The sequence below is a fragment of the Hakea prostrata genome, chromosome 2 (assembly GCF_041222555.1).
Source record: "Hakea prostrata isolate BN-2017 chromosome 2, UWA_Hpros_2, whole genome shotgun sequence".
NCBI classification, from domain to species: Eukaryota; Viridiplantae; Streptophyta; class Magnoliopsida; order Proteales; family Proteaceae; genus Hakea; species Hakea prostrata.
Window position 1 is genome coordinate 48,591,579 of NC_142601.1, and position 18,018 is coordinate 48,609,596.

The 18,018-nt window shown below is 36.4% G+C and overlaps 1 long non-coding RNA gene across 1 annotated transcript; it reads right to left on the reverse strand.

Annotated features, from left to right (window-relative positions):
• Nucleotides 1–3,184: 3,184 nt before the first annotated feature.
• On the reverse strand, nt 3,185–17,010 carry LOC149024601 (uncharacterized). The gene is made up of 6 exons (XR_016171659.1): nt 16,611–17,010; nt 9,360–9,448; nt 9,192–9,264; nt 9,019–9,084; nt 4,223–4,296; nt 3,185–3,957 (listed from the first exon to the last, which is right to left on the reverse strand). It is a non-coding gene; the product is annotated as an uncharacterized LOC149024601 (long non-coding RNA).
• Nucleotides 17,011–18,018: the final 1,008 nt, after the last annotated feature.

The following is an 18,018-nucleotide window of genomic DNA, read 5'->3' on the forward strand; positions in this document are numbered from 1 at the left end:
GTTTGATTTATGAAACTTATTTTTTATTAAAATAAATTGATTTAAACAAAAAATTTTAAATAGATCAAGACTTGTTTATGATTTATTGTTATAAATTATTTATTTTTATTTGTATTTGTATGGGTATCATTAATGAACGTGTGTAGAATTACTAATTAAGTTAGATTCAAATGGTAAAGTTAAAAAAATTAGAACAAAATATTATTTTCCTCGATTTCCAATCTCTATAGAAGCTTACACCTCCAAATCAAAATCATAGCCATTATTATATTATCACACTTATAGAAGCATGTGTACTCAAGAGAAATGGCTACGTTCTATTCCCTTGAGTGTTTAATCATTTGATTTGTCTATAATAATAAATAATATATAGAACTATAACTTTATTTCATAGTAGAACAATAATCAATATTAATTGCAACCGCAGTTTCATTAATACATAATTACTTGTTAATTATTATATTTCTTTTATGTTAATTAATTTTTGTATTACTTATTTTTTTATTTATTATCATTTTGTTTAATTTAACTAATTAGTTATTCTATCATTTGCTCTCAATTATAGGAGATAAGTTACTTGAACACTACTATGGTAGAGAAAAAGAAAAAAAAAATCTAATTTAAAACCAACATAATAATATCAATAAACACAAAAAAAATTCTTTTATCAAATTAACCTAATACCACAGCAATTCGATACGATTTTACTCAACAATTGTAAAAGTGAAACTTTATTCAGCTAATTCTAATATAATAATACTTCAAAATTATAATTCATAATAAAAAAAAAACATGTCATGAATCACCTAATATGTATATTGAAATATATGAAATTTTGTAGTTGAAGTATTTGGATAATCATTCAACTCATTATAAATAGTCTAATATTAGTTCATATTGTTATGAAAATAGAAATAAAATTTTACTTAAGATCTTCTTCCTTGAATTCCTTCTTCTTATAATAGCATTTCAATCGCTTCCATATATCGAATTTATTCTTAAAAAAAAGATAGAAAATCATTGCGTTAAAATATAACTAAATGCATAGAATAACTAGAGATGATAGCTACAAATATTCTAATTGTCCCTGTGAATTTTGTATGCTTATTTATTATTCTCAATCATGCATAAAGTGTTTCAAAATAAAAAAAAGAAAATTTTAGAGGCACTTCAAGACAATTGGCAAATAACATAGACACTCACAAAATATATCAAATTGATATACACCTTAAAATGTTTCTTAAATTTTCACAATAGTATATTCTGTTAGCAAATTATGTTATGCTATGGTTAGATAATTTCATAATTCCTATAACTCTCTTGTGAATTTACAATACCCCAAAAAAATTCCTAAATTTTATTTTATTTCTTCTTCCATGAATTCCTTATTCTTTTTTGGTTTTTTTTTTGGTTACAAAACGGGTCAAAAGATAAAAAAAAAAAGCAAAACAAATCAAACTAAAGCACAACTCTTGAGATAATCCTCTCTAAGGATGTCTGTCATTTCCTGCGGGGATCATTGAAAAAAACCAGATTATCTCTTCCAATTAGCCGCTTCTTAGACAACCAATCAGCAGCCTTGTTATTTTGACACCTCACATTACTAAATCTAACATGGCCTCGAGAAGCATATAGGCTTCTAATTTCAGCAACTAATCTTCCCATCGATCCATTAGTCATTTCCTTTTAACTAATTAACATGTCTAATGGGAAGGGGGGGGGGTGATTGTCAATTTGGCATAGATTTAGGGTTTTATGTTTTTTTGCCAATTATATTGAAGTGTTCCTAAAATTTTCCAACCAAAATTTCATGCATAGTGTATGAATAAAGTAGTTCTAAATCACTAGAAAAAAATGAAAAAAGAAATGAACTTGTCTGAAACTAAAGATAAAAAAGAAACTAATAACAACCCCAGGAAAAGAAAAATATAGAATATTATGTACCTAACTATTCCAAACCTGTTTCTTGTTATATAAATACATTATATCTAAACATAATCGAATGATTATTATTCAGTATACATAACTTATTATCATAATTGATTATTTATAAATAGATTATTAATATAAATTATAGCAAAGAAAGCCTAATAAAAATGTGGGTTGAGAAAGTCACTGTTGGGGAGAATCCTAGTAGAGAAAATAGTTTTTTTTTTTTTTTCTCCATAAAAAAAATCTTCGTAGAGAAAATAGTTGTTTTTGCATAGCATCCTTCAGAAATCAGCAGCTTTGTTGGAAAAAAAGAGACTAACACACCATATTAAAACCGGGTTTCCTCTGAAATGAACCGGCCCTGTTTTTGGGGGCTGAGATTTAATAGAATTCCTGCAGTATCCATTCAAGGTTGGGCATAACAGCCACCACCATATCAGCAACACTAGCCTAGTAAATGAATTCACCATGCTTTTGCCATAGTGTGAAAATCCGCTTCACCTAGCCTACCCACAGTGTGGATCATCTCCTCCAACAGCTTTACAACCACAAGTAATTAATAAAATATTAAAAAAATAAAAAACTATCACCCTGATCGTCAGGGGGGACGGGCCTGTAATTTACGTGGAGATGACCCCGACTCACTTACCCATGCCCCCATCCTCTCACATTCACACAGGTTTGACACAGGCAAGCCTTGTTGATACGGACGAGTCTGGATCATCTCTTTTGATGGTTGTTAACCACAAATTACAAGGGATTCACAGAGTTTAGTTGATGAGATTTTTTTTACCTGTGGGCTCCACATAATTTGTGGTCGTAAAGCCGTTAGAGAAATACAGAGTGCTCCCTGTTTGGGAAGATGATCCACATTCGACACAGATAGGCCCAGTGTCAAAACCTTATTTGAGTTTTGGAGGATAGGGGAACGGAGAGTTTGGGTGGAGAGAATTTGGATTCATTCAATAGTATTGAACATGAATGCTTTAACGTTGCATAAAGATCTTGGTTTCTCTCTTGATTCTCCCCCATGTTAAATTGGGCATCAAAGTTTTAAATTTTAAACTAAGGTCATGAGTGCGGGTTTTTCCCTTTAAAATATTAGTTCCTCCTCGAAGATGGTGAAAGTGTGGGTAGACTAGCTTGGCCACCTTGGTTACCAGGAAGGAAAGATAAATTGGAGAATCTAAATCCAATCCAATAAAGGGGATTTGTTCCAATTCAAGATTCAGGACAGATAGTAAAGAAAACAACTAAGAATTGGTTGGTTTAGAATCGATATGGCTCAAAAAGAAGTTGTTGGGAATGGTGGAAATGGCGATCAGAAACAATCTGACGATAAATGACTCCAAGGTCCCAACTCTGGCCTTGGAAAATCAAGGGTTTTCCTATAGTTTTAATATAGAGAGCATGATTCAAAATGGTTTGCTTATCATTAATAACTTTCTTCCTGGACTCACTAGAGTTTTTATTGCAAAGAAAATCATAGAGAATGAGTTGATTTGGAGTTGATTTTGATTTAGCAAGCAAGAGGTACGAGCAGTGGAAATTGTGACTGAAAACGATCTGATATCAGGCGATTGTAGAGTACAAAGCAATGATCGTTGTGGATACGTGTCAGGGAACAGGAAGAAAATCAAAAGTTAAGTAGTTGCACTATGATAGAGAGGAGTTCAAATAAATTCAGTGATTTCAAATTTAACAAATTAGAGACCTTCCTTCCGGCTTCAATGTTTTAACCTGAACTTCATCCACAAGCTGCCCTACATCATCCTCTCAAGTAAACTACGTCCCATAAGCACTACACACTGCAGTTTTGATGGGTTAATTAAAACACCAGGGAAAATGTTCCCAAAAGAATATTACAAATGATCAAGTTTGAATTCCAGTCGACCATCAGCCCATTTCAGAGAGTCACTCATCTACCAAAGCCACACAAGCTACTAGAATGATAATTTCACACGGAAGATAACATAGTTCACTAGAGATGGCCATCAGATTAACAACTCGATTATGCAAAGCAAGCTACAAAAATAAAAGTCATAATCATTTTAATAGATTCATTCAAGATTCTAGTGTTTCTGTACATGAGACATCAAATGTCTAACGAACAAAAAAATGGGTGCCATTGAACAAAATTAAGATGGGGATTAACCATTTTAACAGTTCACTAGGAATTGAGAGCTAAACAATCTCCTCCCATAAACTATCCCTATACATAGCTTTGTATTTCAGAAAATTCTCCTGAATCTATATTAAATTCATGATGATAGATCAATGCCAATACTACCTCTGATTGCTTGTCTCACAAACCGGGTTGCCTTCCTTCTGTGTATTATTGGAAATTTTTTTCCCATTGTCATTCTGCAAAAGAATACATCAACTAAATAAGCTCACATAGCCTTAAAGAACAATCTAATTCAAAATTTAAACCCAAAACACATTAAAAATTTTCAAACGAATAAATAGATTTACAGCTATTTAGATTCAAGTATCTATCATGTTTTAGTCCCCTTCAAGATTAAGACAGACAAATGTAAACATTCCATCGTTGGGGGAGCCGTATTGGCAATTCAAAATCTAATTAACACTTTTGAACTTCTCTTCTTCACAAGACATAACATCTTTATTTCTTCAAAAGTTTTCTGAGAGTTGAGCCTGAGTTGGGGTACAGTTCTGTCACCTGATATCTACTTGCCTTCCTGACAAAAACCACATGCTTTCATGCTTAATTCATTATTTGCTCAACCTTCCAATATTATCTTAACACAAGGTTGAATAACATTGGAAACCTTGCCCCTCAAATTGTCCTTATACTACTAAATAATCTATAAAGAACCTCTCAAAACCTTAATCTCCACTATGAGTATCATTCTGCCAATTGGGCCCCAAAATATGATGAGCAGTTGAAATCTCATCTGAACCGAAAAGACTGATTCTGCTAGCATTATATGTGATAGATGGTTTTTTAATCATTTGCCATAAGTCAACGAACATTTAAGGGTGCAAATCTTAAGTCCACCTCCAGGTGTTGTAAAGTCTTCCTCTATAATATACATAAGATATAAGGGAGTTCAATTAATTGTGCAAATATTAATGATACTTTCAAACCAATGTTTATGAAGCAACACCTTAATCTGGGGTCATTACGAAAGGAGTTTTGCTAAGAAAAATATTGCCTGAAAGACCCACTAAGATTTCAGGAGTAGTGGGAATACAGGATTACATACATAGTTGAAAAGCTGAATTCAATTTGCATGAGGTATGCAACTAGGGACTTGCTATCAAAAAATCAGATGATTGGGAAAACAATCTGTCTGAGCTGAATAGATATAATATACAGTTCATAATTTTCAGCATATTTGAAGATTTGGTAGGGTCTTGACAACAAAGTAAAACGAACAATGGGCTTGAGACAATGGAGAGATATGGATTGAAAACAAACTGTAGAAAGACCCGAGTTCCACATATCAAAGAAGCAAAAAGATGAAGATCTAGGCATTTTTATCTATTTAGGGTATCTGATCTTGCCAAGAATTTACCAGATCAGTATTTGATGAAATCATCCATGCTAGTGGTCAGCAAAGTGATTAAGGTTAAGCTAGTTGCTAACACAGTCCAGGTATTAAATGCGGAAACGGCATTTAGTCTAGGTAATTAGAGGGGGAGGGATTATTCCCAAAGTAAACTGTAGAGGTTTGATATATGCAGGGTTACTTTAATCCAAAAGAATAAAAAATGAGCAATTACTTTTTTCAACTAGAGGACCTTGGAATATCTAAGGACATTTTAGGTTGAGAATTTGGAAGCGAAGAAAGGCTGCTTGGTGTAAACTTATTGAAGACAAACTCAAGACAGTCAGGTACAAGTTCGGAATGGTAACAAGTTACATTGAAGCATAGTAAGACTCCATTAAATGCATGGATGCAAGGACAATATCATGTGTTTAACCACCCCCCCCACCCCAAAACACGGATTATTATCGGCTCCAGTTTTGACAACGTCCAGTTTCCTGCAGTTGATCATTAGATTTTTGCCACGTGGCTTATTCCAATCCAATGAACAAAGTTTCTTCAGAAGAAAAAAAACCCTTTCTGTCGGCGATTGCCTCTCTCACCCGGCTCTCCACTTGTCCATCTTCTCCATCTTCGGCTCCGGCCGCACCATGTCTCCACCACCACCACTGCCTTTTTCTTACTCCAGCAGCATTTCAAAGAAAAAATCGAAAGAAGAAAAATCACAGATGATGAACACAGGGAGATGCCCTTGAGGAACCCTGAACGACGATGATTCAAGCAAGTAATAAATAGTATCCTGTAAAACCCTAGAAAGTTTAACTAAACATCTCATTGAGACCCACTCTTCAAGTTTTGGGGCTCATGGACGAATTAAAGAGGAGAAGGAGAAAGGATTAAAAAAGAAAAATAAACAAAACCCTCTTAGCAATCTTTCATCTCCTCTAAAATCCTTGTTTTTCTTTTACTCAGAAATCGTATAAGAACCCACAGCAGGAGTAGAACAAGATCTTCATCATCATACCCTAGCTTTCTGCAACAGGGGAGAGAATCCACTGCAAGGGCTGTTTTCTTCCTTGCACGATTCAAGACCAACTTCAGAAAACAAATTCAAGAACTCATCCAATTCCAAACTCCTAAACCTTTGTTCATCCTTCTCGAGAACCTTGAGAAGTTGTTTAAATAACTCAACTTTGCAAGGCAAAACAAGTCCACCATGTGCTTGATACCCGAATTCCTCTTTGGCTTTTTGGAGAAGAGAAATGACGATTGAAAAGTTGAAAAATCAGGGTTGCCGGAGTAGAAGAGGGAAAAGGCAGAGAGAGCCCGGAGTGGAGAAAGAATACTTCAGGAATGAAATGGTTAAAGAATGGTAAAATTTCAACCATAGGATTAGAATAAGACAGGTGTTTGTCATCTAACAGTTAACTGGATGAAACATGAGGATGTCAGGACTGGAGGTGATAAGAATCCCCAAAACAACCCCCCAAAAAAAGAGAGAATATCAAGTAAATATTGCAAGAAGTCCTAATATTTAACTTTTTATATGAATAACAAGATACACCCATCTGTAACAGACTAGTTTTCAGGAAAACATGTCTTACAAATAACAAGTGAAGCAAGCCACACAAAAATTGATCCACTCCATCAGCTGGCTACAGTGACCACCCACCACTTCCTATACTCCCAATATAGCAAAGATTTTTTCCTTTTCCAAGTTGACAATCTTCTAACTGTTCTTAGGACTACGTCTACAAGTTGCCTTAAACGTAGAGCAACATAGACTGCTCGAAGGGAAGGCGAAGAGAAAGCGGGTGGATGCCGATTCTTACAAAGTAAGGGTACCTCAGATTTTCCTATGCAGAAAGTTATTTATGAGAAGACATGTAGGCACATGGGAATGGAGAGAAGAAGAAAGGGGGTGGAGGGGGGCTGATGTAAAGGCAAGGACTCCCCCTAGCTGAAACCTCAAGTGAGGTCCCCAACATGGCTCCAAGAAACCACCATGACCTGGCTGAACCCCTAGTTGGGGAGTTTTTTGGGCATTTTGCCCTTTTTTATTCTGGAATTATTTCCAGAATATTTTAGATGTATAGTTGAGTTTAAATTAGTAAATTGAGTTGAATTTGGTTTGGTTTAGAGAGTTTTATTTTGATTCAAAGTTGTTTTGGATGAGTCCTAAGTAATCTTAAATTAGCATGTGTTTTTTAAGTTAACTTAATTAGCATATGTCTATTAGTAGATTCTAAATCTAGAGTTGAGGTATTTAAGTAATTAGATTCCAGTTTTAAGTGTTTTGGTCAAGAGGTGGGATCCCTATCAATTAAGGATTCCCACCCCAAGTTTGAGTCTCTTGCAATAAATAGTGAAACAGTCAATGTAACTGTTCAGTCTGGATTATTAAATGTAAAGTTGTTGAGTGAGGACCGGGGTTCTTGTTCTAAGGGGGCCTCAGTGGATTTTAAGAAAAGGTACTTCAATATTCAGTATCTTCATTCAAGCATCTTCAAGATCAAGCAATTCTCTGCAGTCTTAAACCAATTCCAACAATCATTCATCTTCCACAGCAGCCTTTTCAAAAAGTACAAACCCCCTACCCTTCCCCCCCCCTCCCCAAGGCCCATCGCACCCAGCCCCTGCCCCTCACTTGCCCTGGGCAACATTCCCCACTCCCTGCCCCTGCTGCCACATTGCATCCCTAGGCACCTACAACTCCCAGCCCCTCCCCACCCCTGTCCCTGCCCTACAACCATTCCCCTTTCCCTCCCAATCCTCTCGGACTCTCTCTCTGTCTCTCTTCCTTGTGGCAGAAAAAGAAGAAAAAAACAGAAAAAGAAAAAGAAAACACAGAACATAAGAAAAGAAAGGAAAAAGAAGAGATCGCAAGACAGAAAATACTTACCTTTCAAGATCCAACCCATATCCATTACATCATCATCCAATTTGGATTTATTAACACTCTCAAACCTTCCCTATACCCAACCACAGGTTTCCATTACCCTTCCCGTCTTCCCTAATAATATTTGGATATCCTACCACCTAGTAAACGATTCACTCACAATCCCTACTTTTTTCCCTTTCTCCAAAACCCTTCCTCATAATTATGGATTTACCCATAGCCATCCTTTCCATAATCCAAAAATTATTTAGCTTCTTTTTTACCAATCTTAGGCATTTCATAATATTTTTACCTTCATTTGCTGGAAGATTCAGGGCAATCCTAAATTCTAGGAAATCTACCTAGAATCCCTAACCCTAGAATTGGATTTACGTCAAGGACTCTATTTTGTGAAGGTTTAAAAAGGAACAATAGAGACAAGCTGGTCACGAAGAGGACAAAGAAGAGAGGACTCCCATTTGAAAAGGCTTGAGAAAGAATGATGGATAGAGTTTGACACTGTCAAAAGGAGAAGCATTATGAATAGGATGTTCTTTCCCCACAATTTTATTAAAGAAAATAAACTATATTAGCTTTCTTGAAGACCAAGGAAAAAAGACAATACATACACTCAATATAACACTCAAAATTCTGTTCGAAGATCTAATCTATTCTGAAACAGAACATAAATACCTCTTTAATCAGGCCTTGAGCTAACATAACTTCATAAAACTTGCGCATCAACATTTCCTCCTCTACCTATAACACATTAAAAGAAAAAGAATGATGATGAGCCCAAATAAATTTATAACGAACAAGAACAAACAAGAAAGAAAAGTAATACAATTGTGAATTCAAAGAATAACCTGAAGCCTATGCAGCTCATGTGACGTCGACCTATATGCATCCATAAGGATCTCCCTCTGCTTCTCCAAATGACTGCACTCAACAAATTTATATTATTTAGGCTCCTATCGACCAACATATTAAGAGAACCTATGACAAAAAAATTGATGGATAAAGTAGGGTACTACTTCATCCTCTCCACAGTGTATTTGCTTTCCATTTTCAATCTTTAATTGCACAGAGCAAATCCAACTTTCCAAATCCAATGTGCAGCACCCTGCAATCAAGACATTATATAAGAGGAAGGACCTTGTTGTCAACTAGGAAGGTGCAAATCAAACAGAGAGAAACAGTAGCATAAATTTAACACCAAACTCAATGTACAGCACCCTACAATGAAGGATCATGCATTGTAGGTTTAGAAGAAGAATTTGAAAAGCAGAGGAGCGAGAGGGATAGTAACATAACTGGATCACGCAAACACACACACACACACACACACAGAGATGTGAGATGGAAATGACTTTTAGAGATGTAACAGCTCATCTCATCTCACATGCCTGCAATACCGATTGGTCTCAGCTGAAAGGAGATGAGGCTTTAACCATGATTATATACAAGGTTTAAAGTATCGAGTATCAGGAATGTATCGGTTAGGTGATTTTAAGAGATGTTTCGCTTTGTATGATCGTATCATATCATAGATACGTATCAATAGGCGTGCAATTGAATGGAATGATCAAAATATGTAAGGAAATGGTATATAATTTAAACAAAAAACACTAGCTAACCGATAATAAACATTCTATCATGCACCTATTACTTTAACATGAATAATTCATAACCACCAAGAAAACATGACACCTCTTTATATCAGATTTTATTCATTATACTTATAAAAGATCTTATTCTAAACAGACACATTCATTCAAGTTCAGTGACAAGCAACAATGAACAGTTCAGCTGTGTTTTTTAATTCAAAACAGTAATTGAGCTTTAGGTTTTATTCCCCTTCTGTAAGATGTAGTAACTAAACGATAATTTTTTAGTAGATAGATGACACAAACTAGTTTTAAACAATCAATCCGAAGTTCTACCTCTGGAACCACATTACTCTTTGAAAGCCTAAATTCAAGATTCTGGAGACACTTCCTAGGTAATCAACAAATGTAACTAGGGCCCAGCAAATATATTCCCTTGTATGCTCTACCACCCTATACATGGATAAACCAATCACTATTGGTCCGATTGATTTTAGCCCACAGTTGGTTCTTTATTGGTCTATTACAGTCAAATATCCCTTTGCTATTGGTTTTCAAAAACCAGTAAACTGACTACCGATGGACTGAATCACAATAAAACTCAGAGATGGATAAACACTAGAAGCAGGAATTCGGGTTGATTCTACACATTCCTGTAAATAATATTATAGCTGAACAAGTGCTTACTGATAAGAATTTCCTCCATATAAAATAAAAAAATAAAAAAATAAAGAGACCAATATCTAACCACCAAACGGTATTACTTATCTACCAACAAGCCATCGCATCCTAGTTCCTAGTCACGTTTGAAACCGCAAATCTCCAAACCAGATAACAAAAAATTACAATCGAAGCGACACAACTCAGATAATTATTACTAAAAATGCATAGATATATGACAGCGTTTTCAAATTTCACCTGAAGATCTCTGGGAGGAAAACCTGAAATAGGCTTCCTACGAGATAGTTGTGGCAGTCTAGCAGGGCAAGTGGCGGTGGGGTTACAGGAGGAGGAAGAAAAAGCAGAAGGGAATCAGGGCGAAGAAGAAGAACACAGAGGAGGAGAAGAGTAAGGAGGTCGAATTCCAGCCTCTGCAAAAAAAACCTTGATTTTCCTTCTTTTAGTTTTTCCAAAATTAACTTATCCTACATTCCAATAAATCGACACAAAGTGTTACGTTCGGACGATACAACTGAAAACGATACTAAACGCGATAAGTCTCTCTTTTTCCTCTCTTTTTCCTCTCTTTTATTTTTATTTTTTATTAAGTTTAAAAAATATATATGGGTTCAACTCAAATCAATACATGTTGATACATAATAAATGGAATTTTATCAAGCCCATTTCTAACAAATAAATGGATTATTTATTTCTCTTTGTATGAAGAACACATGTCCATTAGTCACATCTAAAGATTGAAATAAGATTTAGAACATTTAAAAATATATATTTTTTTAATTTAATTTGAACTTTTGGATGTGAGTGATGGACGTGTGTCCTTCATCCAGAAGGAAACGGACATGATAAAATCCCATTCATTACTTATTAACATGCATCGATGCAGATTGAACCCATATATATTTTTTAAACCCTGATAGATTTTATTTTCATCAAATGCAACTAAACATTTGACAAAGGAGATCATCCAAGTGAAAGGTTTTACTGAAACAAATGACAATGATTGTTGTCTAGGATTACCAATCTAGAGTGGAAGGACAAAATAAGCAATTATCAGTATATTGTGTCGTAGGAGAAAAATCAACCATCTTCCTGAAGGTTAGGAGAAAAATCAACTATCTTCCTGAAGGTTAACTCTCTCTCTTTCGTTGGAAGAGTCACCTTAGCTAAGACATTGATCATGTCTATCCCTTACTATTCAATGCAGTCAGGCCTATATCGAAGGGCATTTTACAAGAAGTAGAACAAGCAACTTGAGCTTTCGTTTGGGGTTATAGCGGTGATCAAAAGAAAGCTCACATGGTTGCATTGGATAAACTTTGTAGATCTAAAGGAGGAATGGGGTTTCAAAGCTTGACCAAAGTGAATGATGCTTTCCTGATGAAGTTAGTCTGGGAATATTTAATTGACAAGTCATTATGGACAGTAATGCTTAAAGCTAAATATGGTGGCAATAGAAGGAAATAGTCCTTTTCTAGGAGTGCTATTGACTCCCCTCTATGGAGAGCAATGTGCACAGTTGCCCCCACTAGTCTTGGAATATTGCCATACAGACATTAGAGATTGTCGAACAACCAATTTTTTAACAAAAAAAATGGATGGATACAAGCATACAACGGTGACACTAGAAGGACAAGCTATTGCTGTATTGCACCAATCCCAAACACATGGAGAACTAAAGAAGTGTCAAAGTTTGTTACAAAGGAAAGTACATGGAAATGTATCTCATTCATCCCATATGGTTTTATATTTGCAAAAGAGACGAATGGTTACAATCTAACATATGTGGGGAAGCTTTGAAGTGGCACAAGGAATGGGCAACCAAGTTTGTTTGCACTATTAGTTGTATATGAGTATGGAGAAATAGGGACTTGCATGAGGATTTTAAAAGACCATGGAACCCAGTGCAGCTTGGAATTGACTATCATTCACTGGTCCAAGAGGCTTAGAAACCGTGCATTTTTCATAAAATAAACCCTAGAACTTTTAAGCGATTCCAAAGGTGGAAACCACCGGCAGAGGGCTAGTTCAAATGTAATATAGATTATGCAGTTGGACTGAAAGGAGGTTTCACCTAGGTGGGAGGACTTCTGAGGGATTCTAATGGTGATTACAAAGGAGGTTTTACAAAGAGAATTTTAGAATGCCTTGTTCTAGAAGCCGAATTATAAGCTATCCTATAAGGCATTCAATTGGCCACTACAAAAGGTTTTCTACCACTCCTAGTTGAATTAGATTCATCAAAGGCCATAAGTTTACTGGCTCCAAGTGGTCACCTACAAGGGCATTGTGCTCAAGTGGTTATGAGCATCAAAAGTTTGATTGGAATCTTCAGTCCCAAGTGCTTCAAACATGCATTTAGAGAGGCAAACCAGGTTGTTGATTGGATGGCGAAGGAGCCAGAGGTTCCGATGAATTCTTCGTTGTTCTTTCCAGACCCCCGAGAGGTAGACAAAGTGAATAGCACAGATTGAGCTCTATCTTGGATCTCCTAATCCCATTCTATACCCAAAAGAAATAATAATAATAAAAAATAGAGAGAGACGTAACCACGTGTCGTATCGTTTTCAATTGTGTTGTCTATGCATAACACTTTGTGTCGATCTATTGGAATGTAGAATAAGTTAATTTTTGGAAAAAATTTCAACACCCTTGAGTTATCCCCTAAAGTTAATACCACTCCCTGAGTTATTCAAATTATTAATTATACCCTCCTATAGTGAAAAAAAAATGTCAATAACACACTTTCTGGTTATAAAATCAAAGTCAATGTATGTAAACAAGTTACAATTTTCAAAATGGTAAATGTCACTTACCTCCCCTCTTAGTTGACCAAATGACACTTGAACCCTCTCTTAGTTGGATAATATCACTTACTTCCCCTTGGACCGATGCAATTTACAAACATCCTTGGGCTGAACTATCAATGAACCCCAAAGGCTAATTCATTTATACACTGGAGTGTGCAAATACCCATGTAAGAATACTTGGTTCCTTGATGTCCAATTGCCTAATTGACTATTGAGTCATGGTGGGAACAGTCAACACTAAACTGATGGAACAGTACGAAATATTTCAGAAAAGCCCACACTCCCTCTGTTCAGGTTTTGTTAAAGGCTGCAGATTGCCAACAGGAGTTTATAACTAGGCCTAATATATAACATATTGTGCTTGCACCAATTCATTTTAATACAGCCTCATAGGATTCTTCAGATAGTTTCAAATATAGCAACTAGAGTTATTTGAAATTAGAAACTTCAGGATATAGCAAGCCAGAGATCATGTCAACCAAAACTGAAGTAAAAAACTCCTAAGGACAGTGATTGATTACCCAAAACATGACTTAATTTAGCATGGAAACAGAGTATGGTGAATAAAAATTCTGACTGATATCACTTGCTTTCTCACTAATATTAAGCTGGAAAGAAAATAAGAGGAGTTAATATGAAATGCACCTAACACAGTAAGGAACTTGCTTCAGATAGTAACAAACTTTAGTTACGGCATTACGCTCGACTTTATGGAGGGAAGAATACTCTTCATCAAGGGTGTACTTTCTCGTCTTCCTCTAATTTAGAAACCATTGTAATTACTCTATCTGTTAGGTTTTATCTAAGTCAGCTCAAAAGGCAAAGTTACCTTAGATAAAGATCAACTTATAAAAACTTTACTAGCAAGAGAAAGAGATTGGAGAATGTACTGCAAAACCGAGCAGCAACCTTTAAGGAATCAAAGAGAATATTGAGTAACACAAGGCGCTGCATGTCAGCCATGTCTTCACCAATAGAGAAAACCCAACAAGCTCTGCAATACTCTCTATCAAGACCATGAACAGTCTCTCCCATCGCCCACACCTACCTCACATTCACTCACATTTAATTCCACACAGCTTTACATCTATGTAATGCCACAAATAATTTCCATAAACCTATCATCAGGTACACGAGTAACAACTAGACCTAAAACAAAAACAGCAGTTAAGAGCATTCAAGAATATAGAAAACCCAGTAGAACTACCACATCTGGAACAGCTTTAACTATCCCCAAGAGCCAAATATGTTTCACAGGCTCAAGGGAAGCAGCAAGCAAGCTAGGTAGTCTTGGAAGTTGAAACAAGTAATAGATAGACGACCCACCCAGAATTGTCTGTCATGGACTCTGGGGAAAGAAAAAGGGGTAGAAGAAAACAAGAAAGAGAAAGAGAAAAAGGATAGAGATTCCCAATGGCTAGGGTTTCACTCTCGGGGGTGAGATTTAACCAACTCTCTTCCTTTTCCAATCCAACTTAAGGCCCCAATTAGATAAAAAGCTTTTCTGCAACTCTACCATTTCCCTCAAGAAACTTAGCACAGCGGGATACAATCCCACCAATAACAAAATTGAGATTTAACCAACTCTCGCTTGCTTCTTCTATGCCTTACCATCGCTAACAACACATTACATCCAGTTTTCTATTTACGTTTTCTCCTTCTTCTCTTCTATATCTGTCATTCTCTCTTATTCCCATTATTTTTACAGAGTAACTGAAATCTTATTCCCTTGGCTCGAGGTTACCTTGTTTGTCTCGCTCTACAAAACACAGGTTTCTCTCTCTCAAACACACACACACACACACACAAAAACAGATGAATTGCATGCCATGTTGTTGATGTTTTAGCTAGCTAATTTGGTGGATCGTATCACAGACAAAATGAAAACCCAACCATAACTAGCAACAACACAATGAAGAAATGAACACACACACCTCAAGCAAATGCGAGAAGAAATGAACACACACACCTCAAGAAGAAAAAGAAAAGTAGCAGTAGCAAGAAACCTTGAAGGAGAGCGAGTTTGAGCAGCCGCCGTTCAAACTTCAGAGTTGAGAAGAAATGAGAGCTCGCGTTAGGATTTGAGATGGTTTGGGAGGGACTTTTATAAAATAATGCGTTTTTACCGTTATACCCCCATCATGATTTTAAAATTTCAAGTATGCCACCGCATAAATGAAGAGAATGAATTGTCCGCATAAATGAGAACTTGAGACATAAATCTATGTTGCAGGTTAACCAACTATATAACTACCAGTCTCTAATCCAAAAAAATAAAAAAATAAAAAAAACTAATCACTTAACTGCTTTGAATTTAGTGTATCCTTTCAGTGAGCAGGCTCATTGCAAACAAGCCAGAACATCTCCCGCCCATGTTAGTGACTTCTTCTCTAAAGGTAATAGCTACCTAACTTGACCTCAATTTCCATGGAAGGTCAACTCAAACCTTGAACAATTGATTCAGGATTTCTTACTTCCTGCAACTAAATGCGCCGTGAAACACGAGCATAAGTCATTACATTTCTCACTTCATCATTGCTTTATCCATTTGTTTTCTATCCTATAAATAGCCCATGACCTCACTAATTTATTATCACTTCTTCCATCAACTTCTCATTTCCTTTTTCTTCCTAGATCCTATTTCATCTATAACCAAACTGCTATCAACTTTTCTGTAACTCACCCAGAAGAGATGGAAATGAAGAAACCCATGAATTTTCTTCTCTCACTTTTTATCGTTCTCTTCTTTGTTCCATCCTCTGGTGGTTCTGCAACCTATAACGTGGTCAGCTTAGGTGCCAGACCCAACAGCCGAACCAATTCAGCCCCTGCTTTCCAGTTAGGCTGTCTTGATTACCAGGGAGAAAACTGGTACCATGCTGACCTAGACTATGAGACCTTCAAGCTGCTTTAGGTACTAATTTTGTTTAAACTCGATGATCTTTATTTTTTAAAGCATAGACAGCAAATCACCCTTGATCAAGATTAATTACGTTGTTGTTTAGTATCTTAAAAAGTGCCTGATCAACTTATTTAAGAAATGTCTGCCGTCTTCAAAACTTCAACTAAATAATCAAGAGATTTGAACATGGTAGGTCATAAGCTACTACACTGTACCTTGTGCTAACAAATCTTCAAAGGAAATCTGTCAGGATCTATTAAAAATAAAGCAACTCTTAGGATCTTATACCTGTGATTTGGTAGAAGTCGAACCACAAGAAGAAGCAGGACCAGCGCCGAACAAGAAGAAGATGCAGGACCAGCGCCGAGATGTTGCAGAAGAAGAAGCTCGACACTGAACTTGCGATTCACCTCGTTACGATGGAGCTCAACGATGAGGTTCCGTGACAGATGATGATTTTGAAGAAGAAGCTCAACCTGCAATTTGCGATACGGCAGCAAGAACTCAACGATGGAGCTGAACCAAAAGTTCACCAAAACAGAGGCAACGTTTTGTAGAAATGGGAAGAAGAAGATAACACTGAAGAATGGAAGCCAAATCACTCTCGCCAAGGAGCCAAAGGATGAGGTTCGACGGAAGAAGACCCTGCGAGAACGAGAACGAGAACCCTAACAACAAAATCCCGATAATGGTGATTCCGTCTTAATCACCCATATTTATATGTGGGTTCGATTTGGGTGAGTCTGTTTGGAAATTCCAGTGGATTCCGAATTTTAGGCTAAAACGTGGATTCCAGTGATTCCAGGAATCCCTACTCATCAGGTGAACCAAAGGCTCTTAATTTTCTGGGCGGGCACGACCGGGGGCACCGGGGGGGCGGGCCCAAAACGGCAAAAGTTTGGGTCGTGAACCAACAATTATAACCCAGATTGAAAGTAGATTTGAAATCTAGATATTGAATCTCCGGCCAGCCCTAATATCATGGTTCCTGGAATTAGATTCCAGGAACCATGAAATTAGAAGAAAAAAATTGTGTTTGGTTCAAAGTTGAGTCGGAACCTAGGTTCAACTAGGATTCACTTTTAACACTAAAATTTAGGATCACTTGGAAACCACATCAAGAGATGGTTTCCAAATAGACTCACCCTTTGGAACCCACGTATAAATAGGGGTTGGGAACCATCGTGAATTATATTTTCTCGTTCGCGAAGTTTCTTCCATCGCAGCTAGGGTTCTCGCTCCTCTCTTCCATCGGAGCTACTGATCTTGCTCCTCTCTTCCATCGCAGCTAGGGTTCTCGTTCCTCTCTTCCATCACAGCTACCGATCTCGCTCATCTCTTCCATCGCAGCTAGGGTTCTCATTCCTCTCTTCCATCGCAGCTAGGGTTCTCACTCCTCTCTTCCATCTATTGTTATTTATGGAATTTATTTAATTGAATTTTTTATTTGGGTGATGAAGCATGGTAACTGAAAAAGGTGCGAAAGAAAGAAAGCGTTTTTTTATCGTGAAACAATTTTGAATGAATAAATGATAACGTGGCTAACATGCAAAATCCATTCTTAATTAATCTATTTCCACGATTGACAGAGAGAACGAACATCGACACGTGTCAAGAAACAAAGAAAGAAGGAAGGGTACATTTATTCATAATCAGATTCACTTTCAGAATCAGGATAACCAAACACGATTTTTTT